Source organism: Oncorhynchus gorbuscha, unplaced genomic scaffold (genome assembly GCF_021184085.1).
Source record: "Oncorhynchus gorbuscha isolate QuinsamMale2020 ecotype Even-year unplaced genomic scaffold, OgorEven_v1.0 Un_scaffold_1405, whole genome shotgun sequence".
NCBI classification, from domain to species: domain Eukaryota; kingdom Metazoa; phylum Chordata; class Actinopteri; order Salmoniformes; family Salmonidae; genus Oncorhynchus; species Oncorhynchus gorbuscha.
The window spans coordinates 88,068-109,287 of NW_025746191.1; the positions used below are offsets into that span (position 1 = coordinate 88,068).

The 21,220-nt window shown below is 44.5% G+C and overlaps 57 non-coding genes and 3 pseudogenes across 57 annotated transcripts; all 60 read left to right on the plus strand.

Moving 5' to 3' along the window:
- The first annotated feature begins 197 nt into the window (after positions 1–197).
- LOC124022489 lies at positions 198–316 on the plus strand. The gene has a single exon (XR_006836393.1). It is a non-coding gene; the product is annotated as a 5S ribosomal RNA (ribosomal RNA).
- A 233-nt stretch (positions 317–549) lies between these two features.
- On the plus strand, positions 550–668 carry LOC124022490. The gene has a single exon (XR_006836394.1). It is a non-coding gene; the product is annotated as a 5S ribosomal RNA (ribosomal RNA).
- A 233-nt stretch (positions 669–901) lies between these two features.
- Positions 902–1,020, plus strand: LOC124022491. The gene has a single exon (XR_006836395.1). It is a non-coding gene; the product is annotated as a 5S ribosomal RNA (ribosomal RNA).
- Positions 1,021–1,254: 234 nt separating this feature from the next.
- LOC124022683 lies at positions 1,255–1,374 on the plus strand. The gene has a single exon (XR_006836579.1). It is a non-coding gene; the product is annotated as a 5S ribosomal RNA (ribosomal RNA).
- Positions 1,375–1,608: 234 nt separating this feature from the next.
- On the plus strand, positions 1,609–1,727 carry LOC124022493. The gene has a single exon (XR_006836397.1). It is a non-coding gene; the product is annotated as a 5S ribosomal RNA (ribosomal RNA).
- A 234-nt stretch (positions 1,728–1,961) lies between these two features.
- On the plus strand, positions 1,962–2,080 carry LOC124022494. Its single transcript, XR_006836398.1, has one exon. It is a non-coding gene; the product is annotated as a 5S ribosomal RNA (ribosomal RNA).
- A 234-nt stretch (positions 2,081–2,314) lies between these two features.
- LOC124022682 lies at positions 2,315–2,431 on the plus strand. Its single transcript, XR_006836578.1, has one exon. It is a non-coding gene; the product is annotated as a 5S ribosomal RNA (ribosomal RNA).
- A 234-nt stretch (positions 2,432–2,665) lies between these two features.
- Positions 2,666–2,784, plus strand: LOC124022495. The gene has a single exon (XR_006836399.1). It is a non-coding gene; the product is annotated as a 5S ribosomal RNA (ribosomal RNA).
- Positions 2,785–3,021: 237 nt separating this feature from the next.
- LOC124022496 lies at positions 3,022–3,140 on the plus strand. Its single transcript, XR_006836400.1, has one exon. It is a non-coding gene; the product is annotated as a 5S ribosomal RNA (ribosomal RNA).
- Positions 3,141–3,374: 234 nt separating this feature from the next.
- On the plus strand, positions 3,375–3,493 carry LOC124022497. The gene has a single exon (XR_006836401.1). It is a non-coding gene; the product is annotated as a 5S ribosomal RNA (ribosomal RNA).
- A 234-nt stretch (positions 3,494–3,727) lies between these two features.
- On the plus strand, positions 3,728–3,842 carry LOC124022698 (annotated as a pseudogene).
- Positions 3,843–4,076: 234 nt separating this feature from the next.
- Positions 4,077–4,195, plus strand: LOC124022498. The gene has a single exon (XR_006836402.1). It is a non-coding gene; the product is annotated as a 5S ribosomal RNA (ribosomal RNA).
- A 233-nt stretch (positions 4,196–4,428) lies between these two features.
- On the plus strand, positions 4,429–4,547 carry LOC124022499. Its single transcript, XR_006836403.1, has one exon. It is a non-coding gene; the product is annotated as a 5S ribosomal RNA (ribosomal RNA).
- Positions 4,548–4,781: 234 nt separating this feature from the next.
- Positions 4,782–4,900, plus strand: LOC124022500. Its single transcript, XR_006836404.1, has one exon. It is a non-coding gene; the product is annotated as a 5S ribosomal RNA (ribosomal RNA).
- A 234-nt stretch (positions 4,901–5,134) lies between these two features.
- LOC124022502 lies at positions 5,135–5,253 on the plus strand. The gene has a single exon (XR_006836405.1). It is a non-coding gene; the product is annotated as a 5S ribosomal RNA (ribosomal RNA).
- A 238-nt stretch (positions 5,254–5,491) lies between these two features.
- Positions 5,492–5,610, plus strand: LOC124022503. Its single transcript, XR_006836406.1, has one exon. It is a non-coding gene; the product is annotated as a 5S ribosomal RNA (ribosomal RNA).
- Positions 5,611–5,842: 232 nt separating this feature from the next.
- Positions 5,843–5,961, plus strand: LOC124022505. The gene has a single exon (XR_006836408.1). It is a non-coding gene; the product is annotated as a 5S ribosomal RNA (ribosomal RNA).
- A 234-nt stretch (positions 5,962–6,195) lies between these two features.
- Positions 6,196–6,314, plus strand: LOC124022506. The gene has a single exon (XR_006836409.1). It is a non-coding gene; the product is annotated as a 5S ribosomal RNA (ribosomal RNA).
- A 234-nt stretch (positions 6,315–6,548) lies between these two features.
- LOC124022507 lies at positions 6,549–6,667 on the plus strand. Its single transcript, XR_006836410.1, has one exon. It is a non-coding gene; the product is annotated as a 5S ribosomal RNA (ribosomal RNA).
- Positions 6,668–6,904: 237 nt separating this feature from the next.
- LOC124022508 lies at positions 6,905–7,023 on the plus strand. Its single transcript, XR_006836411.1, has one exon. It is a non-coding gene; the product is annotated as a 5S ribosomal RNA (ribosomal RNA).
- Positions 7,024–7,257: 234 nt separating this feature from the next.
- LOC124022509 lies at positions 7,258–7,376 on the plus strand. The gene has a single exon (XR_006836412.1). It is a non-coding gene; the product is annotated as a 5S ribosomal RNA (ribosomal RNA).
- Positions 7,377–7,610: 234 nt separating this feature from the next.
- LOC124022510 lies at positions 7,611–7,729 on the plus strand. Its single transcript, XR_006836413.1, has one exon. It is a non-coding gene; the product is annotated as a 5S ribosomal RNA (ribosomal RNA).
- A 234-nt stretch (positions 7,730–7,963) lies between these two features.
- Positions 7,964–8,082, plus strand: LOC124022511. The gene has a single exon (XR_006836414.1). It is a non-coding gene; the product is annotated as a 5S ribosomal RNA (ribosomal RNA).
- A 234-nt stretch (positions 8,083–8,316) lies between these two features.
- Positions 8,317–8,435, plus strand: LOC124022513. Its single transcript, XR_006836415.1, has one exon. It is a non-coding gene; the product is annotated as a 5S ribosomal RNA (ribosomal RNA).
- A 234-nt stretch (positions 8,436–8,669) lies between these two features.
- LOC124022514 lies at positions 8,670–8,788 on the plus strand. Its single transcript, XR_006836416.1, has one exon. It is a non-coding gene; the product is annotated as a 5S ribosomal RNA (ribosomal RNA).
- Positions 8,789–9,021: 233 nt separating this feature from the next.
- LOC124022515 lies at positions 9,022–9,140 on the plus strand. Its single transcript, XR_006836417.1, has one exon. It is a non-coding gene; the product is annotated as a 5S ribosomal RNA (ribosomal RNA).
- Positions 9,141–9,376: 236 nt separating this feature from the next.
- LOC124022517 lies at positions 9,377–9,495 on the plus strand. Its single transcript, XR_006836419.1, has one exon. It is a non-coding gene; the product is annotated as a 5S ribosomal RNA (ribosomal RNA).
- Positions 9,496–9,729: 234 nt separating this feature from the next.
- LOC124022693 lies at positions 9,730–9,852 on the plus strand (annotated as a pseudogene).
- A 233-nt stretch (positions 9,853–10,085) lies between these two features.
- LOC124022519 lies at positions 10,086–10,204 on the plus strand. The gene has a single exon (XR_006836420.1). It is a non-coding gene; the product is annotated as a 5S ribosomal RNA (ribosomal RNA).
- A 234-nt stretch (positions 10,205–10,438) lies between these two features.
- LOC124022520 lies at positions 10,439–10,557 on the plus strand. The gene has a single exon (XR_006836421.1). It is a non-coding gene; the product is annotated as a 5S ribosomal RNA (ribosomal RNA).
- Positions 10,558–10,791: 234 nt separating this feature from the next.
- On the plus strand, positions 10,792–10,900 carry LOC124022695 (annotated as a pseudogene).
- A 234-nt stretch (positions 10,901–11,134) lies between these two features.
- LOC124022521 lies at positions 11,135–11,253 on the plus strand. Its single transcript, XR_006836422.1, has one exon. It is a non-coding gene; the product is annotated as a 5S ribosomal RNA (ribosomal RNA).
- A 234-nt stretch (positions 11,254–11,487) lies between these two features.
- On the plus strand, positions 11,488–11,606 carry LOC124022522. Its single transcript, XR_006836423.1, has one exon. It is a non-coding gene; the product is annotated as a 5S ribosomal RNA (ribosomal RNA).
- A 234-nt stretch (positions 11,607–11,840) lies between these two features.
- LOC124022523 lies at positions 11,841–11,959 on the plus strand. Its single transcript, XR_006836424.1, has one exon. It is a non-coding gene; the product is annotated as a 5S ribosomal RNA (ribosomal RNA).
- A 234-nt stretch (positions 11,960–12,193) lies between these two features.
- Positions 12,194–12,312, plus strand: LOC124022524. The gene has a single exon (XR_006836425.1). It is a non-coding gene; the product is annotated as a 5S ribosomal RNA (ribosomal RNA).
- Positions 12,313–12,545: 233 nt separating this feature from the next.
- Positions 12,546–12,664, plus strand: LOC124022525. The gene has a single exon (XR_006836426.1). It is a non-coding gene; the product is annotated as a 5S ribosomal RNA (ribosomal RNA).
- Positions 12,665–12,897: 233 nt separating this feature from the next.
- Positions 12,898–13,016, plus strand: LOC124022526. Its single transcript, XR_006836427.1, has one exon. It is a non-coding gene; the product is annotated as a 5S ribosomal RNA (ribosomal RNA).
- Positions 13,017–13,250: 234 nt separating this feature from the next.
- On the plus strand, positions 13,251–13,368 carry LOC124022687. Its single transcript, XR_006836583.1, has one exon. It is a non-coding gene; the product is annotated as a 5S ribosomal RNA (ribosomal RNA).
- Positions 13,369–13,602: 234 nt separating this feature from the next.
- LOC124022527 lies at positions 13,603–13,721 on the plus strand. Its single transcript, XR_006836428.1, has one exon. It is a non-coding gene; the product is annotated as a 5S ribosomal RNA (ribosomal RNA).
- Positions 13,722–13,955: 234 nt separating this feature from the next.
- On the plus strand, positions 13,956–14,074 carry LOC124022529. Its single transcript, XR_006836430.1, has one exon. It is a non-coding gene; the product is annotated as a 5S ribosomal RNA (ribosomal RNA).
- A 234-nt stretch (positions 14,075–14,308) lies between these two features.
- Positions 14,309–14,427, plus strand: LOC124022530. The gene has a single exon (XR_006836431.1). It is a non-coding gene; the product is annotated as a 5S ribosomal RNA (ribosomal RNA).
- A 234-nt stretch (positions 14,428–14,661) lies between these two features.
- Positions 14,662–14,780, plus strand: LOC124022531. The gene has a single exon (XR_006836432.1). It is a non-coding gene; the product is annotated as a 5S ribosomal RNA (ribosomal RNA).
- A 234-nt stretch (positions 14,781–15,014) lies between these two features.
- On the plus strand, positions 15,015–15,133 carry LOC124022532. Its single transcript, XR_006836433.1, has one exon. It is a non-coding gene; the product is annotated as a 5S ribosomal RNA (ribosomal RNA).
- A 234-nt stretch (positions 15,134–15,367) lies between these two features.
- LOC124022533 lies at positions 15,368–15,486 on the plus strand. The gene has a single exon (XR_006836434.1). It is a non-coding gene; the product is annotated as a 5S ribosomal RNA (ribosomal RNA).
- Positions 15,487–15,720: 234 nt separating this feature from the next.
- On the plus strand, positions 15,721–15,839 carry LOC124022535. The gene has a single exon (XR_006836435.1). It is a non-coding gene; the product is annotated as a 5S ribosomal RNA (ribosomal RNA).
- Positions 15,840–16,073: 234 nt separating this feature from the next.
- On the plus strand, positions 16,074–16,192 carry LOC124022536. The gene has a single exon (XR_006836436.1). It is a non-coding gene; the product is annotated as a 5S ribosomal RNA (ribosomal RNA).
- Positions 16,193–16,426: 234 nt separating this feature from the next.
- Positions 16,427–16,545, plus strand: LOC124022537. The gene has a single exon (XR_006836437.1). It is a non-coding gene; the product is annotated as a 5S ribosomal RNA (ribosomal RNA).
- A 234-nt stretch (positions 16,546–16,779) lies between these two features.
- Positions 16,780–16,898, plus strand: LOC124022538. The gene has a single exon (XR_006836438.1). It is a non-coding gene; the product is annotated as a 5S ribosomal RNA (ribosomal RNA).
- Positions 16,899–17,132: 234 nt separating this feature from the next.
- LOC124022539 lies at positions 17,133–17,251 on the plus strand. The gene has a single exon (XR_006836439.1). It is a non-coding gene; the product is annotated as a 5S ribosomal RNA (ribosomal RNA).
- Positions 17,252–17,484: 233 nt separating this feature from the next.
- Positions 17,485–17,603, plus strand: LOC124022541. Its single transcript, XR_006836441.1, has one exon. It is a non-coding gene; the product is annotated as a 5S ribosomal RNA (ribosomal RNA).
- A 234-nt stretch (positions 17,604–17,837) lies between these two features.
- On the plus strand, positions 17,838–17,956 carry LOC124022542. Its single transcript, XR_006836442.1, has one exon. It is a non-coding gene; the product is annotated as a 5S ribosomal RNA (ribosomal RNA).
- A 234-nt stretch (positions 17,957–18,190) lies between these two features.
- LOC124022543 lies at positions 18,191–18,309 on the plus strand. Its single transcript, XR_006836443.1, has one exon. It is a non-coding gene; the product is annotated as a 5S ribosomal RNA (ribosomal RNA).
- Positions 18,310–18,543: 234 nt separating this feature from the next.
- LOC124022544 lies at positions 18,544–18,662 on the plus strand. Its single transcript, XR_006836444.1, has one exon. It is a non-coding gene; the product is annotated as a 5S ribosomal RNA (ribosomal RNA).
- A 234-nt stretch (positions 18,663–18,896) lies between these two features.
- LOC124022545 lies at positions 18,897–19,015 on the plus strand. Its single transcript, XR_006836445.1, has one exon. It is a non-coding gene; the product is annotated as a 5S ribosomal RNA (ribosomal RNA).
- Positions 19,016–19,249: 234 nt separating this feature from the next.
- Positions 19,250–19,367, plus strand: LOC124022688. The gene has a single exon (XR_006836584.1). It is a non-coding gene; the product is annotated as a 5S ribosomal RNA (ribosomal RNA).
- Positions 19,368–19,601: 234 nt separating this feature from the next.
- Positions 19,602–19,720, plus strand: LOC124022546. Its single transcript, XR_006836446.1, has one exon. It is a non-coding gene; the product is annotated as a 5S ribosomal RNA (ribosomal RNA).
- Positions 19,721–19,954: 234 nt separating this feature from the next.
- On the plus strand, positions 19,955–20,073 carry LOC124022547. Its single transcript, XR_006836447.1, has one exon. It is a non-coding gene; the product is annotated as a 5S ribosomal RNA (ribosomal RNA).
- A 234-nt stretch (positions 20,074–20,307) lies between these two features.
- LOC124022548 lies at positions 20,308–20,426 on the plus strand. Its single transcript, XR_006836448.1, has one exon. It is a non-coding gene; the product is annotated as a 5S ribosomal RNA (ribosomal RNA).
- Positions 20,427–20,660: 234 nt separating this feature from the next.
- Positions 20,661–20,779, plus strand: LOC124022549. Its single transcript, XR_006836449.1, has one exon. It is a non-coding gene; the product is annotated as a 5S ribosomal RNA (ribosomal RNA).
- A 235-nt stretch (positions 20,780–21,014) lies between these two features.
- LOC124022550 lies at positions 21,015–21,133 on the plus strand. The gene has a single exon (XR_006836450.1). It is a non-coding gene; the product is annotated as a 5S ribosomal RNA (ribosomal RNA).
- The last annotated feature ends 87 nt before the right edge of the window (positions 21,134–21,220 follow it).

Genomic DNA, 21,220 nt, shown 5'->3' on the forward strand with positions numbered 1-21,220 from the left:
GAAATATGTGCCGTCGCTTTGAAATAAGGTTAGTTTGTATTTCATCCAACAATCTGTGCTACAAATTATGGCTACATTATATGCAAGTTCTTGCACTTTTTGAGTGACACAAAGATGCTTATCGACATGGTGAAAATGCAACAGCTGTTAATCACACCCACTTTGACTTTATATAGTGCACCAAGAGATAGTTTCTCGCTTACGACCACACCGGCCTGAGTACGCCTGATCTCGTCTGATCTCGGAAGCTAAGCAGGTTCGGGCCTGGTTAGTACTTGGATGGGAGACCGCCTGGGAATACCAGGTGCTGTAAGCTTTTTGTCAACCTTTGTCCGTTTCTTCCCACAAGGCTGAAATATGTGCCGTCGCTTTGAAATAAGGTTAGTTTGTATTTCATCCAACAATCTGTGCTACAAATTATGGCTACATTATATGCAAGTTCTTGCACTTTTTGAGTGACACAAAGATGCTTATCGACATGGTGAAAATGCAACAGCTGTTAATCACACCCACTTTGACTTTATATAGTGCACCAAGAGATAGTTTCTCGCTTACGACCACACCGGCCTGAGTACGCCTGATCTCGTCTGATCTCGGAAGCTAAGCAGGTTCGGGCCTGGTTAGTACTTGGATGGGAGACCGCCTGGGAATACCAGGTGCTGTAAGCTTTTGTCAACCCTTTGTCCGTTTCTTCCCACAAGGCTGAAATATGTGCCGTCGCTTTGAAATAAGGTTAGTTTGTATTTCATCCAACAATCTGTGCTACAAATTATGGCTACATTATATGCAAGTTCTTGCACTTTTTGAGTGACACAAAGATGCTTATCGACATGGTGAAAATGCAACAGCTGTTAATCACACCCACTTTGACTTTATATAGTGCACCAAGAGATAGTTTCTCGCTTACGACCACACCGGCCTGAGTACGCCTGATCTCGTCTGATCTCGGAAGCTAAGCAGGTTCGGGCCTGGTTAGTACTTGGATGGGAGACCGCCTGGGAATACCAGGTGCTGTAAGCTTTTTGTCAACCCTTTGTCCGTTTCTTCCCACAAGGCTGAAATATGTGCCGTCGCTTTGAAATAAGGTTAGTTTGTATTTCATCCAACAATCTGTGCTACAAATTATGGCTACATTATATGCAAGTTCTTGCACTTTTTGAGTGACACAAAGATGCTTATCGACATGGTGAAAATGCAACAGCTGTTAATCACACCCACTTTGACTTTATATAGTGCACCAAGAGATAGTTTCTCGCTTACGACCACACCGGCCTGAGTACGCCTGATCTCGTCTGATCTCGGAAGCTAAGCAGGTTCGGGCCCTGGTTAGTACTTGGATGGGAGACCGCCTGGGAATACCAGGTGCTGTAAGCTTTTTGTCAACCCTTTGTCCGTTTCTTCCCACAAGGCTGAAATATGTGCCGTCGCTTTGAAATAAGGTTAGTTTGTATTTCATCCAACAATCTGTGCTACAAATTATGGCTACATTATATGCAAGTTCTTGCACTTTTTGAGTGACACAAAGATGCTTATCGACATGGTGAAAATGCAACAGCTGTTAATCACACCCACTTTGACTTTATATAGTGCACCAAGAGATAGTTTCTCGCTTACGACCACACCGGCCTGAGTACGCCTGATCTCGTCTGATCTCGGAAGCTAAGCAGGTTCGGGCCTGGTTAGTACTTGGATGGGAGACCGCCTGGGAATACCAGGTGCTGTAAGCTTTTTGTCAACCCTTTGTCCGTTTCTTCCCACAAGGCTGAAATATGTGCCGTCGCTTTGAAATAAGGTTAGTTTGTATTTCATCCAACAATCTGTGCTACAAATTATGGCTACATTATATGCAAGTTCTTGCACTTTTTGAGTGACACAAAGATGCTTATCGACATGGTGAAAATGCAACAGCTGTTAATCACACCCACTTTGACTTTATATAGTGCACCAAGAGATAGTTTCTCGCTTACGACCACACCGGCCTGAGTACGCCTGATCTCGTCTGATCTCGGAAGCTAAGCAGGTTCGGGCCTGGTTAGTACTTGGATGGGAGACCGCCTGGGAATACCAGGTGCTGTAAGCTTTTTGTCAACCCTTTGTCCGTTTCTTCCCACAAGGCTGAAATATGTGCCGTCGCTTTGAAATAAGGTTAGTTTGTATTTCATCCAACAATCTGTGCTACAAATTATGGCTACATTATATGCAAGTTCTTGCACTTTTTGAGTGACACAAAGATGCTTATCGACATGGTGAAAATGCAACAGCTGTTAATCACACCCACTTTGACTTTATATAGTGCACCAAGAGATAGTTTCTCGCTTACGACCACCGGCCTGAGTACGCCTGATCTCGTCTGATCTCGGAAGCTAAGCAGGTTCGGGCCTGGTTAGTACTTGGATGGGAGACCGCCTGGGAATACCAGGTGCTGTAAGCTTTTTGTCAACCCTTTGTCCGTTTCTTCCCACAAGGCTGAAATATGTGCCGTCGCTTTGAAATAAGGTTAGTTTGTATTTCATCCAACAATCTGTGCTACAAATTATGGCTACATTATATGCAAGTTCTTGCACTTTTTGAGTGACACAAAGATGCTTATCGACATGGTGAAAATGCAACAGCTGTTAATCACACCCACTTTGACTTTATATAGTGCACCAAGAGATAGTTTCTCGCTTACGACCACACCGGCCTGAGTACGCCTGATCTCGTCTGATCTCGGAAGCTAAGCAGGTTCGGGCCTGGTTAGTACTTGGATGGGAGACCGCCTGGGAATACCAGGTGCTGTAAGCTTTTTTTGTCAACCCTTTGTCCGTTTCTTCCCACAAGGCTGAAAATATGTGCCGTCGCTTTGAAATAAGGTTAGTTTGTATTTCATCCAACAATCTGTGCTACAAATTATGGCTACATTATATGCAAGTTCTTGCACTTTTTGAGTGACACAAAGATGCTTATCGACATGGTGAAAATGCAACAGCTGTTAATCACACCCACTTTGACTTTATATAGTGCACCAAGAGATAGTTTCTCGCTTACGACCACACCGGCCTGAGTACGCCTGATCTCGTCTGATCTCGGAAGCTAAGCAGGTTCGGGCCTGGTTAGTACTTGGATGGGAGACCGCCTGGGAATACCAGGTGCTGTAAGCTTTTTGTCAACCCTTTGTCCGTTTCTTCCCACAAGGCTGAAATATGTGCCGTCGCTTTGAAATAAGGTTAGTTTGTATTTCATCCAACAATCTGTGCTACAAATTATGGCTACATTATATGCAAGTTCTTGCACTTTTTGAGTGACACAAAGATGCTTATCGACATGGTGAAAATGCAACAGCTGTTAATCACACCCACTTTGACTTTATATAGTGCACCAAGAGATAGTTTCTCGCTTACGACCACACCGGCCTGAGTACGCCTGATCTCGTCTGATCTCGGAAGCTAAGCAGGTTCGGGCCTGGTTAGTACTTGGATGGGAGACCGCCTGGGAATACCAGGTGCTGTAAGCTTTTTGTCAACCCTTTGTCCGTTTCTTCCCACAAGGCTGAAATATGTGCCGTCGCTTTGAAATAAGGTTAGTTTGTATTTCATCCAACAATCTGTGCTACAAATTATGGCTACATTATATGCAAGTTCTTGCACTTTTTGAGTGACACAAAGATGCTTATCGACATGGTGAAAATGCAACAGCTGTTAATCACACCCACTTTGACTTTATATAGTGCACCAAGAGATAGTTTCTCGCTTACGACCACACCGGCCTGAGTACGCCTGATCTCGTCTGATCTCGGAAGCTAAGCAGGTTCGGGCCTGGTTAGTACTTGGATGGGAGACCGCCTGTACCAGGTGCTGTAAGCTTTTTGTCAACCCTTTGTCCGTTTCTTCCCACAAGGCTGAAATATGTGCCGTCGCTTTGAAATAAGGTTAGTTTGTATTTCATCCAACAATCTGTGCTACAAATTATGGCTACATTATATGCAAGTTCTTGCACTTTTTGAGTGACACAAAGATGCTTATCGACATGGTGAAAATGCAACAGCTGTTAATCACACCCACTTTGACTTTATATAGTGCACCAAGAGATAGTTTCTCGCTTACGACCACACCGGCCTGAGTACGCCTGATCTCGTCTGATCTCGGAAGCTAAGCAGGTTCGGGCCTGGTTAGTACTTGGATGGGAGACCGCCTGGGAATACCAGGTGCTGTAAGCTTTTTGTCAACCCTTTGTCCGTTTCTTCCCACAAGGCTGAAATATGTGCCGTCGCTTTGAAATAAGGTTAGTTTGTATTTCATCCAACAATCTGTGCTACAAATTATGGCTACATTATATGCAAGTTCTGCACTTTTTGAGTGACACAAAGATGCTTATCGACATGGTGAAAATGCAACAGCTGTTAATCACACCCACTTTGACTTTATATAGTGCACCAAGAGATAGTTTCTCGCTTACGACCACACCGGCCTGAGTACGCCTGATCTCGTCTGATCTCGGAAGCTAAGCAGGTTCGGGCCTGGTTAGTACTTGGATGGGAGACCGCCTGGGAATACCAGGTGCTGTAAGCTTTTTGTCAACCCTTTGTCCGTTTCTTCCCACAAGGCTGAAATATGTGCCGTCGCTTTGAAATAAGGTTAGTTTGTATTTCATCCAACAATCTGTGCTACAAATTATGGCTACATTATATGCAAGTTCTTGCACTTTTTGAGTGACACAAAGATGCTTATCGACATGGTGAAAATGCAACAGCTGTTAATCACACCCACTTTGACTTTATATAGTGCACCAAGAGATAGTTTCTCGCTTACGACCACACCGGCCTGAGTACGCCTGATCTCGTCTGATCTCGGAAGCTAAGCAGGTTCGGGCCTGGTTAGTACTTGGATGGGAGACCGCCTGGGAATACCAGGTGCTGTAAGCTTTTTGTCAACCCTTTGTCCGTTTCTTCCCACAAGGCTGAAATATGTGCCGTCGCTTTGAAATAAGGTTAGTTTGTATTTCATCCAACAATCTGTGCTACAAATTATGGCTACATTATATGCAAGTTCTTGCACTTTTTGAGTGACACAAAGATGCTTATCGACATGGTGAAAATGCAACAGCTGTTAATCACACCCACTTTGACTTTATATAGTGCACCAAGAGATAGTTTCTCGCTTACGACCACACCGGCCTGAGTACGCCTGATCTCGTCTGATCTCGGAAGCTAAGCAGGTTCGGGCCTGGTTAGTACTTGGATGGGAGACCGCCTGGGAATACCAGGTGCTGTAAGCTTTTTGTCAACCCTTTGTCCGTTTCTTCCCACAAGGCTGAAATATGTGCCGTCGCTTTGAAATAAGGTTAGGTTAGTTGTATTTCATCCAACAATCTGTGCTACAAATTATGGCTACATTATATGCAAGTTCTTGCACTTTTTGAGTGACACAAAGATGCTTATCGACATGGTGAAAATGCAACAGCTGTTAATCACACCCACTTTGACTTTATATAGTGCACCAAGAGATAGTTTCTCGCTTACGACCACACCGGCCTGAGTACGCCTGATCTCGTCTGATCTCGGAAGCTAAGCAGGTTCGGGCCTGGTTAGTACTTGGATGGGAGACCGCCTGGGAATACCAGGTGCTGTAAGCTTTTTGTCAACCCTTTGTCCGTTTCTTCCCACAAGGCTGAAATATGTGCCGTCGCTTTGAAATAAGGTTAGTTTGTATTTCATCCAACAATCTGTGCTACAAATTATGGCTACATTATATGCAAGTTCTTGCACTTTTTGAGTGACACAAAGATGCTTATCGACATGGTGAAAATGCAACAGCTGTTAATCACACCCACTTTGACTTTATATAGTGCCAAGAGATAGTTTCTCGCTTACGACCACACCGGCCTGAGTACGCCTGATCTCGTCTGATCTCGGAAGCTAAGCAGGTTCGGGCCTGGTTAGTACTTGGATGGGAGACCGCCTGGGAATACCAGGTGCTGTAAGCTTTTTGTCAACCCTTTGTCCGTTTCTTCCCACAAGGCTGAAATATGTGCCGTCGCTTTGAAATAAGGTTAGTTTGTATTTCATCCAACAATCTGTGCTACAAATTATGGCTACATTATATGCAAGTTCTTGCACTTTTTGAGTGACACAAAGATGCTTATCGACATGGTGAAAATGCAACAGCTGTTAATCACACCCACTTTGACTTTATATAGTGCACCAAGAGATAGTTTCTCGCTTACGACCACACCGGCCTGAGTACGCCTGATCTCGTCTGATCTCGGAAGCTAAGCAGGTTCGGGCCTGGTTAGTACTTGGATGGGAGACCGCCTGGGAATACCAGGTGCTGTAAGCTTTTTGTCAACCCTTTGTCCGTTTCTTCCCACAAGGCTGAAATATGTGCCGTCGCTTTGAAATAAGGTTAGTTTGTATTTCATCCAACAATCTGTGCTACAAATTATGGCTACATTATATGCAAGTTCTTGCACTTTTTGAGTGACACAAAGATGCTTATCGACATGGTGAAAATGCAACAGCTGTTAATCACACCCACTTTGACTTTATATAGTGCACCAAGAGATAGTTTCTCGCTTACGACCACACCGGCCTGAGTACGCCTGATCTCGTCTGATCTCGGAAGCTAAGCAGGTTCGGGCCTGGTTAGTACTTGGATGGGAGACCGCCTGGGAATACCAGGTGCTGTAAGCTTTTTGTCAACCCTTTGTCCGTTTCTTCCCACAAGGCTGAAATATGTGCCGTCGCTTTGAAATAAGGTTAGTTTGTATTTCATCCAACAATCTGTGCTACAAATTATGGCTACATTATATGCAAGTTCTTGCACTTTTTGAGTGACACAAAGATGCTGCTTATCGACATGGTGAAAATGCAACAGCTGTTAATCACACCCACTTTGACTTTATATAGTGCACCAAGAGATAGTTTCTCGCTTACGACCACACCGGCCTGAGTACGCCTGATCTCGTCTGATCTCGGAAGCTAAGCAGGTTCGGGCCTGGTTAGTACTTGGATGGGAGACCGCCTGGGAATACCAGGTGCTGTAAGCTTTTTGTCAACCCTTTGTCCGTTTCTTCCCACAAGGCTGAAATATGTGCCGTCGCTTTGAAATAAGGTTAGTTTGTATTTCATCCAACAATCTGTGCTACAAATTATGGCTACATTATATGCAAGTTCTTGCACTTTTTGAGTGACACAAAGATGCTTATCGACATGGTGAAAATGCAACAGCTGTTAATCACACCCACTTTGACTTTATATAGTGCACCAAGAGATAGTTTCTCGCTTACGACCACACCGGCCTGAGTACGCCTGATCTCGTCTGATCTCGGAAGCTAAGCAGGTTCGGGCCTGGTTAGTACTTGGATGGGAGACCGCCTGGGAATACCAGGTGCTGTAAGCTTTTTGTCAACCCTTTGTCCGTTTCTTCCCACAAGGCTGAAATATGTGCCGTCGCTTTGAAATAAGGTTAGTTTGTATTTCATCCAACAATCTGTGCTACAAATTATGGCTACATTATATGCAAGTTCTTGCACTTTTTGAGTGACACAAAGATGCTTATCGACATGGTGAAAATGCAACAGCTGTTAATCACACCCACTTTGACTTTATATAGTGCACCAAGAGATAGTTTCTCGCTTACGACCACACCGGCCTGAGTACGCCTGATCTCGTCTGATCTCGGAAGCTAAGCAGGTTCGGGCCTGGTTAGTACTTGGATGGGAGACCGCCTGGGAATACCAGGTGCTGTAAGCTTTTTGTCAACCCTTTGTCCGTTTCTTCCCACAAGGCTGAAATATGTGCCGTCGCTTTGAAATAAGGTTAGTTTGTATTTCATCCAACAATCTGTGCTACAAATTATGGCTACATTATATGCAAGTTCTTGCACTTTTTGAGTGACACAAAGATGCTTATCGACATGGTGAAAATGCAACAGCTGTTAATCACACCCACTTTGACTTTATATAGTGCACCAAGAGATAGTTTCTCGCTTACGACCACACCGGCCTGAGTACGCCTGATCTCGTCTGATCTCGGAAGCTAAGCAGGTTCGGGCCTGGTTAGTACTTGGATGGGAGACCGCCTGGGAATACCAGGTGCTGTAAGCTTTTTGTCAACCCTTTGTCCGTTTCTTCCCACAAGGCTGAAATATGTGCCGTCGCTTTGAAATAAGGTTAGTTTGTATTTCATCCAACAATCTGTGCTACAAATTATGGCTACATTATATGCAAGTTCTTGCACTTTTTGAGTGACACAAAGATGCTTATCGACATGGTGAAAATGCAACAGCTGTTAATCACACCCACTTTGACTTTATATAGTGCACCAAGAGATAGTTTCTCGCTTACGACCACACCGGCCTGAGTACGCCTGATCTCGTCTGATCTCGGAAGCTAAGCAGGTTCGGGCCTGGTTAGTACTTGGATGGGAGACCGCCTGGGAATACCAGGTGCTGTAAGCTTTTTGTCAACCCTTTGTCCGTTTCTTCCCACAAGGCTGAAATATGTGCCGTCGCTTTGAAATAAGGTTAGTTTGTATTTCATCCAACAATCTGTGCTACAAATTATGGCTACATTATATGCAAGTTCTTGCACTTTTTGAGTGACACAAAGATGCTTATCGACATGGTGAAAATGCAACAGCTGTTAATCACACCCACTTTGACTTTATATAGTGCACCAAGAGATAGTTTCTCGCTTACGACCACACCGGCCTGAGTACGCCTGATCTCGTCTGATCTCGGAAGCTAAGCAGGTTCGGGCCTGGTTAGTACTTGGATGGGAGACCGCCTGGGAATACCAGGTGCTGTAAGCTTTTTGTCAACCCTTTGTCCGTTTCTTCCCACAAGGCTGAATATGTGCCGTCGCTTTGAAATAAGGTTAGTTTGTATTTCATCCAACAATCTGTGCTACAAATTATGGCTACATTATATGCAAGTTCTTGCACTTTTTGAGTGACACAAAGATGCTTATCGACATGGTGAAAATGCAACAGCTGTTAATCACACCCACTTTGACTTTATATAGTGCACCAAGAGATAGTTTCTCGCTTACGACCACACCGGCCTGAGTACGCCTGATCTCGTCTGATCTCGGAAGCTAAGCAGGTTCGGGCCTGGTTAGTACTTGGATGGGAGACCGCCTGGGAATACCAGGTGCTGTAAGCTTTTTGTCAACCCTTTGTCCGTTTCTTCCCACAAGGCTGAAATATGTGCCGTCGCTTTGAAATAAGGTTAGTTTGTATTTCATCCAACAATCTGTGCTACAAATTATGGCTACATTATATGCAAGTTCTTGCACTTTTTGAGTGACACAAAGATGCTTATCGACATGGTGAAAAACAGCAACAGCTGTTAATCACACCCACTTTGACTTTATATAGTGCACCAAGAGATAGTTTCTCGCTTACGACCACACCGGCCTGAGTACGCCTGATCTCGTCTGATCTCGGAAGCTAAGCAGGTTCGGGCCTGGTTAGTACTTGGATGGGAGACCGCCTGGGAATACCAGGTGCTGTAAGCTTTTTGTCAACCCTTTGTCCGTTTCTTCCCACAAGGCTGAAATATGTGCCGTCGCTTTGAAATAAGGTTAGTTTGTATTTCATCCAACAATCTGTGCTACAAATTATGGCTACATTATATGCAAGTTCTTGCACTTTTTGAGTGACACAAAGATGCTTATCGACATGGTGAAAATGCAACAGCTGTTAATCACACCCACTTTGACTTTATATAGTGCACCAAGAGATAGTTTCTCGCTTACGACCACACCGGCCTGAGTACGCCTGATCTCGTCTGATCTCGGAAGCTAAGCAGGTTCGGGCCTGGTTAGTACTTGGATGGGAGACCGCCTGGGAGGGAATACCAGGTGCTGTAAGCTTTTGTCAACCCTTTGTCCGTTTCTTCCCACAAGGCTGAAATATGTGCCGTCGCTTTGAAATAAGGTTAGTTTGTATTTCATCCAACAATCTGTGCTACAAATTATGGCTACATTATATGCAAGTTCTTGCACTTTTTGAGTGACACAAAGATGCTTATCGACATGGTGAAAATGCAACAGCTGTTAATCACACCCACTTTGACTTTATATAGTGCACCAAGAGATAGTTTCTCGCTTACGACCACACCGGCCTGAGTACGCCTGATCTCGTCTGATCTCGGAAGCTAAGCAGGTTCGGGCCTGGTTAGTACTTGGATGGGAGACCGCCTGGGAATACCAGGTGCTGTAAGCTTTTTGTCAACCCTTTGTCCGTTTCTTCCCACAAGGCTGAAATATGTGCCGTCGCTTTGAAATAAGGTTAGTTTGTATTTCATCCAACAATCTGTGCTACAAATTATGGCTACATTATATGCAAGTTCTTGCACTTTTTGAGTGACACAAAGATGCTTATCGACATGGTGAAAATGCAACAGCTGTTAATCACACCCACTTTGACTTTATATAGTGCACCAAGAGATAGTTTCTCGCTTACGACCACACCGGCCTGAGTACGCCTGATCTCGTCTGATCTCGGAAGCTAAGCAGGTTCGGGCCTGGTTAGTACTTGGATGGGAGACCGCCTGGGAATACCAGGTGCTGTAAGCTTTTTGTCAACCCTTTGTCCGTTTCTTCCCACAAGGCTGAAATATGTGCCGTCGCTTTGAAATAAGGTTAGTTTGTATTTCATCCAACAATCTGTGCTACAAATTATGGCTACATTATATGCAAGTTCTTGCACTTTTTGAGTGACACAAAGATGCTTATCGACATGGTGAAAATGCAACAGCTGTTAATCACACCCACTTTGACTTTATATAGTGCACCAAGAGATAGTTTCTCGCTTACGACCACACCGGCCTGAGTACGCCTGATCTCGGAAGCTAAGCAGGTTCGGGCCTGGTTAGTACTTGGATGGGAGACCGCCTGGGAATACCAGGTGCTGTAAGCTTTTTGTCAACCCTTTGTCCGTTTCTTCCCACAAGGCTGAAATATGTGCCGTCGCTTTGAAATAAGGTTAGTTTGTATTTCATCCAACAATCTGTGCTACAAATTATGGCTACATTATATGCAAGTTCTTGCACTTTTTGAGTGACACAAAGATGCTTATCGACATGGTGAAAATGCAACAGCTGTTAATCACACCCACTTTGACTTTATATAGTGCACCAAGAGATAGTTTCTCGCTTACGACCACACCGGCCTGAGTACGCCTGATCTCGTCTGATCTCGGAAGCTAAGCAGGTTCGGGCCTGGTTAGTACTTGGATGGGAGACCGCCTGGGAATACCAGGTGCTGTAAGCTTTTTGTCAACCCTTTGTCCGTTTCTTCCCACAAGGCTGAAATATGTGCCGTCGCTTTGAAATAAGGTTAGTTTGTATTTCATCCAACAATCTGTGCTACAAATTATGGCTACATTATATGCAAGTTCTTGCACTTTTTGAGTGACACAAAGATGCTTATCGACATGGTGAAAATGCAACAGCTGTTAATCACACCCACTTTGACTTTATATAGTGCACCAAGAGATAGTTTCTCGCTTACGACCACACCGGCCTGAGTACGCCTGATCTCGTCTGATCTCGGAAGCTAAGCAGGTTCGGGCCTGGTTAGTACTTGGATGGGAGACCGCCTGGGAATACCAGGTGCTGTAAGCTTTTTGTCAACCCTTTGTCCGTTTCTTCCCACAAGGCTGAAATATGTGCCGTCGCTTTGAAATAAGGTTAGTTTGTATTTCATCCAACAATCTGTGCTACAAATTATGGCTACATTATATGCAAGTTCTTGCACTTTTTGAGTGACACAAAGATGCTTATCGACATGGTGAAAATGCAACAGCTGTTAATCACACCCACTTTGACTTTATATAGTGCACCAAGAGATAGTTTCTCGCTTACGACCACACCGGCCTGAGTACGCCTGATCTCGTCTGATCTCGGAAGCTAAGCAGGTTCGGGCCTGGTTAGTACTTGGATGGGAGACCGCCTGGGAATACCAGGTGCTGTAAGCTTTTTGTCAACCCTTTGTCCGTTTCTTCCCACAAGGCTGAAATATGTGCCGTCGCTTTGAAATAAGGTTAGTTTGTATTTCATCCAACAATCTGTGCTACAAATTATGGCTACATTATATGCAAGTTCTTGCACTTTTTGAGTGACACAAAGATGCTTATCGACATGGTGAAAATGCAACAGCTGTTAATCACACCCACTTTGACTTTATATAGTGCACCAAGAGATAGTTTCTCGCTTACGACCACACCGGCCTGAGTACGCCTGATCTCGTCTGATCTCGGAAGCTAAGCAGGTTCGGGCCTGGTTAGTACTTGGATGGGAGACCGCCTGGGAATACCAGGTGCTGTAAGCTTTTTGTCAACCTTTGTCCGTTTCTTCCCACAAGGCTGAAATATGTGCCGTCGCTTTGAAATAAGGTTAGTTTGTATTTCATCCAACAATCTGTGCTACAAATTATGGCTACATTATATGCAAGTTCTTGCACTTTTTGAGTGACACAAAGATGCTTATCGACATGGTGAAAATGCAACAGCTGTTAATCACACCCACTTTGACTTTATATAGTGCACCAAGAGATAGTTTCTCGCTTACGACCACACCGGCCTGAGTACGCCTGATCTCGTCTGATCTCGGAAGCTAAGCAGGTTCGGGCCTGGTTAGTACTTGGATGGGAGACCGCCTGGGAATACCAGGTGCTGTAAGCTTTTTGTCAACCCTTTGTCCGTTTCTTCCCACAAGGCTGAAATATGTGCCGTCGCTTTGAAATAAGGTTAGTTTGTATTTCATCCAACAATCTGTGCTACAAATTATGGCTACATTATATGCAAGTTCTTGCACTTTTTGAGTGACACAAAGATGCTTTCGACATGGTGAAAATGCAACAGCTGTTAATCACACCCACTTTGACTTTATATAGTGCACCAAGAGATAGTTTCTCGCTTACGACCACACCGGCCTGAGTACGCCTGATCTCGTCTGATCTCGGAAGCTAAGCAGGTTCGGGCCTGGTTAGTACTTGGATGGGAGACCGCCTGGGAATACCAGGTGCTGTAAGCTTTTTGTCAACCCTTTGTCCGTTTCTTCCCACAAGGCTGAAATATGTGCCGTCGCTTTGAAATAAGGTTAGTTTGTATTTCATCCAACAATCTGTGCTACAAATTATGGCTACATTATATGCAAGTTCTTGCACTTTTTGAGTGACACAAAGATGCTTATCGACATGGTGAAAATGCAACAGCTGTTAATCACACCCACTTTGACTTTATATAGTGCACCAAGAGATAGTTTCTCGCTTACGACCACACCGGCCTGAGTACGCCTGATCTCGTCTGATCTCGGAAGCTAAGCAGGTTCGGGCCTGTTAGTACTTGGATGGGAGACCGCCTGGGAATACCAGGTGCTGTAAGCTTTTTGTCAACCCTTTGTCCGTTTCTTCCCACAAGGCTGAAATATGTGCCGTCGCTTTGAAATAAGGTTAGTTTGTATTTCATCCAACAATCTGTGCTACAAATTATGGCTACATTATATGCAAGTTCTTGCACTTTTTGAGTGACACAAAGATGCTTATCGACATGGTGAAAATGCAACAGCTGTTAATCACACCCACTTTGACTTTATATAGTGCACCAAGAGATAGTTTCTCGCTTACGACCACACCGGCCTGAGTACGCCTGATCTCGTCTGATCTCGGAAGCTAAGCAGGTTCGGGCCTGGTTAGTACTTGGATGGGAGACCGCCTGGGAATACCAGGTGCTGTAAGCTTTTTGTCAACCCTTTGTCCGTTTCTTCCCACAAGGCTGAAATATGTGCCGTCGCTTTGAAATAAGGTTAGTTTGTATTTCATCCAACAATCTGTGCTACAAATTATGGCTACATTATATGCAAGTTCTTGCACTTTTTGAGTGACACAAAGATGCTTATCGACATGGTGAAAATGCAACAGCTGTTAATCACACCCACTTTGACTTTATATAGTGCACCAAGAGATAGTTTCTCGCTTACGACCACACCGGCCTGAGTACGCCTGATCTCGTCTGATCTCGGAAGCTAAGCAGGTTCGGGCCTGGTTAGTACTTGGATGGGAGACCGCCTGGGAATACCAGGTGCTGTAAGCTTTTTGTCAACCCTTTGTCCGTTTCTTCCCACAAGGCTGAAATATGTGCCGTCGCTTTGAAATAAGGTTAGTTTGTATTTCATCCAACAATCTGTGCTACAAATTATGGCTACATTATATGCAAGTTCTTGCACTTTTTGAGTGACACAAAGATGCTTATCGACATGGTGAAAATGCAACAGCTGTTAATCACACCCACTTTGACTTTATATAGTGCACCAAGAGATAGTTTCTCGCTTACGACCACACCGGCCTGAGTACGCCTGATCTCGTCTGATCTCGGAAGCTAAGCAGGTTCGGGCCTGGTTAGTACTTGGATGGGAGACCGCCTGGGAATACCAGGTGCTGTAAGCTTTTTGTCAACCCTTTGTCCGTTTCTTCCCACAAGGCTGAAATATGTGCCGTCGCTTTGAAATAAGGTTAGTTTGTATTTCATCCAACAATCTGTGCTACAAATTATGGCTACATTATATGCAAGTTCTTGCACTTTTTGAGTGACACAAAGATGCTTATCGACATGGTGAAAATGCAACAGCTGTTAATCACACCCACTTTGACTTTATATAGTGCACCAAGAGATAGTTTCTCGCTTACGACCACACCGGCCTGAGTACGCCTGATCTCGTCTGATCTCGGAAGCTAAGCAGGTTCGGGCCTGGTTAGTACTTGGATGGGAGACCGCCTGGGAATACCAGGTGCTGTAAGCTTTTTGTCAACCCTTTGTCCGTTTCTTCCCACAAGGCTGAAATATGTGCCGTCGCTTTGAAATAAGGTTAGTTTGTATTTCATCCAACAATCTGTGCTACAAATTATGGCTACATTATATGCAAGTTCTTGCACTTTTTGAGTGACACAAAGATGCTTATCGACATGGTGAAAATGCAACAGCTGTTAATCACACCCACTTTGACTTTATATAGTGCACCAAGAGATAGTTTCTCGCTTACGACCACACCGGCCTGAGTACGCCTGATCTCGTCTGATCTCGGAAGCTAAGCAGGTTCGGGCCTGGTTAGTACTTGGATGGGAGACCGCCTGGGAATACCAGGTGCTGTAAGCTTTTTGTCAACCCTTTGTCCGTTTCTTCCCACAAGGCTGAAATATGTGCCGTCGCTTTGAAATAAGGTTAGTTTGTATTTCATCCAACAATCTGTGCTACAAATTATGGCTACATTATATGCAAGTTCTTGCACTTTTTGAGTGACACAAAGATGCTTATCGACATGGTGAAAATGCAACAGCTGTTAATCACACCCACTTTGACTTTATATAGTGCACCAAGAGATAGTTTCTCGCTTACGACCACACCGGCCTGAGTACGCCTGATCTCGTCTGATCTCGGAAGCTAAGCAGGTTCGGGCCTGGTTAGTACTTGGATGGGAGACCGCCTGGGAATACCAGGTGCTGTAAGCTTTTTGTCAACCCTTTGTCCGTTTCTTCCCACAAGGCTGAAATATGTGCCGTCGCTTTGAAATAAGGTTAGTTTGTATTTCATCCAACAATCTGTGCTACAAATTATGGCTACATTATATGCAAGTTCTTGCACTTTTTGAGTGACACAAAGATGCTTATCGACATGGTGAAAATGCAACAGCTGTTAATCACACCCACTTTGACTTTATATAGTGCACCAAGAGATAGTTTCTCGCTTACGACCACACCGGCCTGAGTACGCCTGATCTCGTCTGATCTCGGAAGCTAAGCAGGTTCGGGCCTGGTTAGTACTTGGATGGGAGACCGCCTGGGAATACCAGGTGCTGTAAGCTTTTTGTCAACCCTTTGTCCGTTTCTTCCCACAAGGCTGAAATATGTGCCGTCGCTTTGAAATAAGGTTAGTTTGTATTTCATCCAACAATCTGTGCTACAAATTATGGCTACATTATATGCAAGTTCTTGCACTTTTTGAGTGACACAAAGATGCTTATCGACATGGTGAAAATGCAACAGCTGTTAATCACACCCACTTTGACTTTATATAGTGCACCAAGAGATAGTTTCTCGCTTACGACCACACCGGCCTGAGTACGCCTGATCTCGTCTGATCTCGGAAGCTAAGCAGGTTCGGGCCTGGTTAGTACTTGGATGGGAGACCGCCTGGGAATACCAGGTGCTGTAAGCTTTTTGTCAACCCTTTGTCCGTTTCTTCCCACAAGGCTGAAATATGTGCCGTCGCTTTGAAATAAGGTTAGTTTGTATTTCATCCAACAATCTGTGCTACAAATTATGGCTACATTATATGCAAGTTCTTGCACTTTTTGAGTGACACAAAGATGCTTATCGACATGGTGAAAATGCAACAGCTGTTAATCACACCCACTTTGACTTTATATAGTGCACCAAGAGATAGTTTCTCGCTTACGACCACACCGGCCTGAGTACGCCTGATCTCGTCTGATCTCGGAAGCTAAGCAGGTTCGGGCCTGGTTAGTACTTGGATGGGAGACCGCCTGGGAATACCAGGTGCTGTAAGCTTTTTGTCAACCCTTTGTCCGTTTCTTCCCACAAGGCTGAAATATGTGCCGTCGCTTTGAAATAAGGTTAGTTTGTATTTCATCCAACAATCTGTGCTACAAATTATGGCTACATTATATGCAAGTTCTTGCACTTTTTGAGTGACACAAAGATGCTTATCGACATGGTGAAAATGCAACAGCTGTTAATCACACCCACTTTGACTTTATATAGTGCACCAAGAGATAGTTTCTCGCTTACGACCACACCGGCCTGAGTACGCCTGATCTCGTCTGATCTCGGAAGCTAAGCAGGTTCGGGCCTGGTTAGTACTTGGATGGGAGACCGCCTGGGAATACCAGGTGCTGTAAGCTTTTTGTCAACCCTTTGTCCGTTTCTTCCCACAAGGCTGAAATATGTGCCGTCGCTTTGAAATAAGGTTAGTTTGTATTTCATCCAACAATCTGTGCTACAAATTATGGCTACATTATATGCAAGTTCTTGCACTTTTTGAGTGACACAAAGATGCTTATCGACATGGTGAAAATGCAACAGCTGTTAATCACACCCACTTTGACTTTATATAGTGCACCAAGAGATAGTTTCTCGCTTACGACCACACCGGCCTGAGTACGCCTGATCTCGTCTGATCTCGGAAGCTAAGCAGGTTCGGGCCTGGTTAGTACTTGGATGGGAGACCGCCTGGGAATACCAGGTGCTGTAAGCTTTTGTCAACCCTTTGTCCGTTTCTTCCCACAAGGCTGAAATATGTGCCGTCGCTTTGAAATAAGGTTAGTTTGTATTTCATCCAACAATCTGTGCTACAAATTATGGCTACATTATATGCAAGTTCTTGCACTTTTTGAGTGACACAAAGATGCTTATCGACATGGTGAAAATGCAACAGCTGTTAATCACACCCACTTTGACTTTATATAGTGCACCAAGAGATAGTTTCTCGCTTACGACCACACCGGCCTGAGTACGCCTGATCTCGTCTGATCTCGGAAGCTAAGCAGGTTCGGGCCTGGTTAGTACTTGGATGGGAGACCGCCTGGGAATACCAGGTGCTGTAAGCTTTTTGTCAACCCTTTGTCCGTTTCTTCCCACAAGGCTGAAATATGTGCCGTCGCTTTGAAATAAGGTTAGTTTGTATTTCATCCAACAATCTGTGCTACAAATTATGGCTACATTATATGCAAGTTCTTGCACTTTTTGAGTGACACAAAGATGCTTATCGACATGGTGAAAATGCAACAGCTGTTAATCACACCCACTTTGACTTTATATAGTGCACCAAGAGATAGTTTCTCGCTTACGACCACACCGGCCTGAGTACGCCTGATCTCGTCTGATCTCGGAAGCTAAGCAGGTTCGGGCCTGGTTAGTACTTGGATGGGAGACCGCCTGGGAATACCAGGTGCTGTAAGCTTTTTGTCAACCCTTTGTCCGTTTCTTCCCACAAGGCTGAAATATGTGCCGTCGCTTTGAAATAAGGTTAGTTTGTATTTCATCCAACAATCTGTGCTACAAATTATGGCTACATTATATGCAAGTTCTTGCACTTTTTGAGTGACACAAAGATGCTTATCGACATGGTGAAAATGCAACAGCTGTTAATCACACCCACTTTGACTTTATATAGTGCACCAAGAGATAGTTTCTCGCTTACGACCACACCGGCCTGAGTACGCCTGATCTCGTCTGATCTCGGAAGCTAAGCAGGTTCGGGCCTGGTTAGTACTTGGATGGGAGACCGCCTGGGAATACCAGGTGCTGTAAGCTTTTTGTCAACCCTTTGTCCGTTTCTTCCCACAAGGCTGAAATATGTGCCGTCGCTTTGAAATAAGGTTAGTTTGTATTTCATCCAACAATCTGTGCTACAAATTATGGCTACATTATATGCAAGTTCTTGCACTTTTTGAGTGACACAAAGATGCTTATCGACATGGTGAAAATGCAACAGCTGTTAATCACACCCACTTTGACTTTATATAGTGCACCAAGAGATAGTTTCTCGCTTACGACCACACCGGCCTGAGTACGCCTGATCTCGTCTGATCTCGGAAGCTAAGCAGGTTCGGGCCTGGTTAGTACTTGGATGGGAGACCGCCTGGGAATACCAGGTGCTGTAAGCTTTTTGTCAACCCTTTGTCCGTTTCTTCCCACAAGGCTGAAATATGTGCCGTCGCTTTGAAATAAGGTTAGTTTGTATTTCATCCAACAATCTGTGCTACAAATTATGGCTACATTATATGCAAGTTCTTGCACTTTTTGAGTGACACAAAGATGCTTATCGACATGGTGAAAATGCAACAGCTGTTAATCACACCCACTTTGACTTTATATAGTGCACCAAGAGATAGTTTCTCGCTTACGACCACACCGGCCTGAGTACGCCTGATCTCGTCTGATCTCGGAAGCTAAGCAGGTTCGGGCCTGGTTAGTACTTGGATGGGAGACCGCCTGGGAATACCAGGTGCTGTAAGCTTTTTGTCAACCCTTTGTCCGTTTCTTCCCACAAGGCTGAAATATGTGCCGTCGCTTTGAAATAAGGTTAGTTTGTATTTCATCCAACAATCTGTGCTACAAATTATGGCTACATTATATGCAAGTTCTTGCACTTTTTGAGTGACACAAAGATGCTTATCGACATGGTGAAAATGCAACAGCTGTTAATCACACCCACTTTGACTTTATATAGTGCACCAAGAGATAGTTTCTCGCTTACGACCACACCGGCCTGAGTACGCCTGATCTCGTCTGATCTCGGAAGCTAAGCAGGTTCGGGCCTGTTAGTACTTGGATGGGAGACCGCCTGGGAATACCAGGTGCTGTAAGCTTTTTGTCAACCCTTTGTCCGTTTCTTCCCACAAGGCTGAAATATGTGCCGTCGCTTTGAAATAAGGTTAGTTTGTATTTCATCCAACAATCTGTGCTACAAATTATGGCTACATTATATGCAAGTTCTTGCACTTTTTGAGTGACACAAAGATGCTTATCGACATGGTGAAAATGCAACAGCTGTTAATCACACCCACTTTGACTTTATATAGTGCACCAAGAGATAGTTTCTCGCTTACGACCACACCGGCCTGAGTACGCCTGATCTCGTCTGATCTCGGAAGCTAAGCAGGTTCGGGCCTGGTTAGTACTTGGATGGGAGACCGCCTGGGAATACCAGGTGCTGTAAGCTTTTTGTCAACCCTTTGTCCGTTTCTTCCCACAAGGCTGAAATATGTGCCGTCGCTTTGAAATAAGGTTAGTTTGTATTTCATCCAACAATCTGTGCTACAAATTATGGCTACATTATATGCAAGTTCTTGCACTTTTTGAGTGACACAAAGATGCTTATCGACATGGTGAAAATGCAACAGCTGTTAATCACACCCACTTTGACTTTATATAGTGCACCAAGAGATAGTTTCTCGCTTACGACCACACCGGCCTGAGTACGCCTGATCTCGTCTGATCTCGGAAGCTAAGCAGGTTCGGGCCTGGTTAGTACTTGGATGGGAGACCGCCTGGGAATACCAGGTGCTGTAAGCTTTTTGTCAACCCTTTGTCCGTTTCTTCCCACAAGGCTGAAATATGTGCCGTCGCTTTGAAATAAGGTTAGTTTGTATTTCATCCAACAATCTGTGCTACAAATTATGGCTACATTATATGCAAGTTCTTGCACTTTTTGAGTGACACAAAGATGCTTATCGACATGGTGAAAATGCAACAGCTGTTAATCACACCCACTTTGACTTTATATAGTGCACCAAGAGATAGTTTCTCGCTTACGACCACACCGGCCTGAGTACGCCTGATCTCGTCTGATCTCGGAAGCTAAGCAGGTTCGGGCCTGGTTAGTACTTGGATGGGAGACCGCCTGGGAATACCAGGTGCTGTAAGCTTTTTGTCAACCCTTTGTCCGTTTCTTCCCACAAGGCTGAAATATGTGCCGTCGCTTTGAAATAAGGTTAGTTTGTATTTCATCCAACAATCTGTGCTACAAATTATGGCTACATTATATGCAAGTTCTTGCACTTTTTGAGTGACACAAAGATGCTTATCGACATGGTGAAAATGCAACAGCTGTTAATCACACCCACTTTGACTTTATATAGTGCACCAAGAGATAGTTTCTCGCTTACGACCACACCGGCCTGAGTACGCCTGATCTCGTCTGATCTCGGAAGCTAAGCAGGTTCGGGCCTGGTTAGTACTTGGATGGGAGACCGCCTGGGAATACCAGGTGCTGTAAGCTTTTTGTCAACCCTTTGTCCGTTTCTTCCCCCAAGGGCTGAAATATGTGCCGTCGCTTTGAAATAAGGTTAGTTTGTATTTCATCCAACAATCTGTGCTACAAATTATGGCTACATTATATGCAAGTTCTTGCACTTTTTGAGTGACACAAAGATGCTTATCGACATGGTGAAAATGCAACAGCTGTTAATCACACCCACTTTGACTTTATATAGTGCACCAAGAGATAGTTTCTCGCTTACGACCACACCGGCCTGAGTACGCCTGATCTCGTCTGATCTCGGAAGCTAAGCAGGTTCGGGCCTGGTTAGTACTTGGATGGGAGACCGCCTGGGAATACCAGGTGCTGTAAGCTTTTTGTCAACCCTTTGTCCGTTTCTTCCCACAAGGCTGAAATATGTGCCGTCGCTTTGAAATAAGGTTAGTTTGTATTTCATCCAAC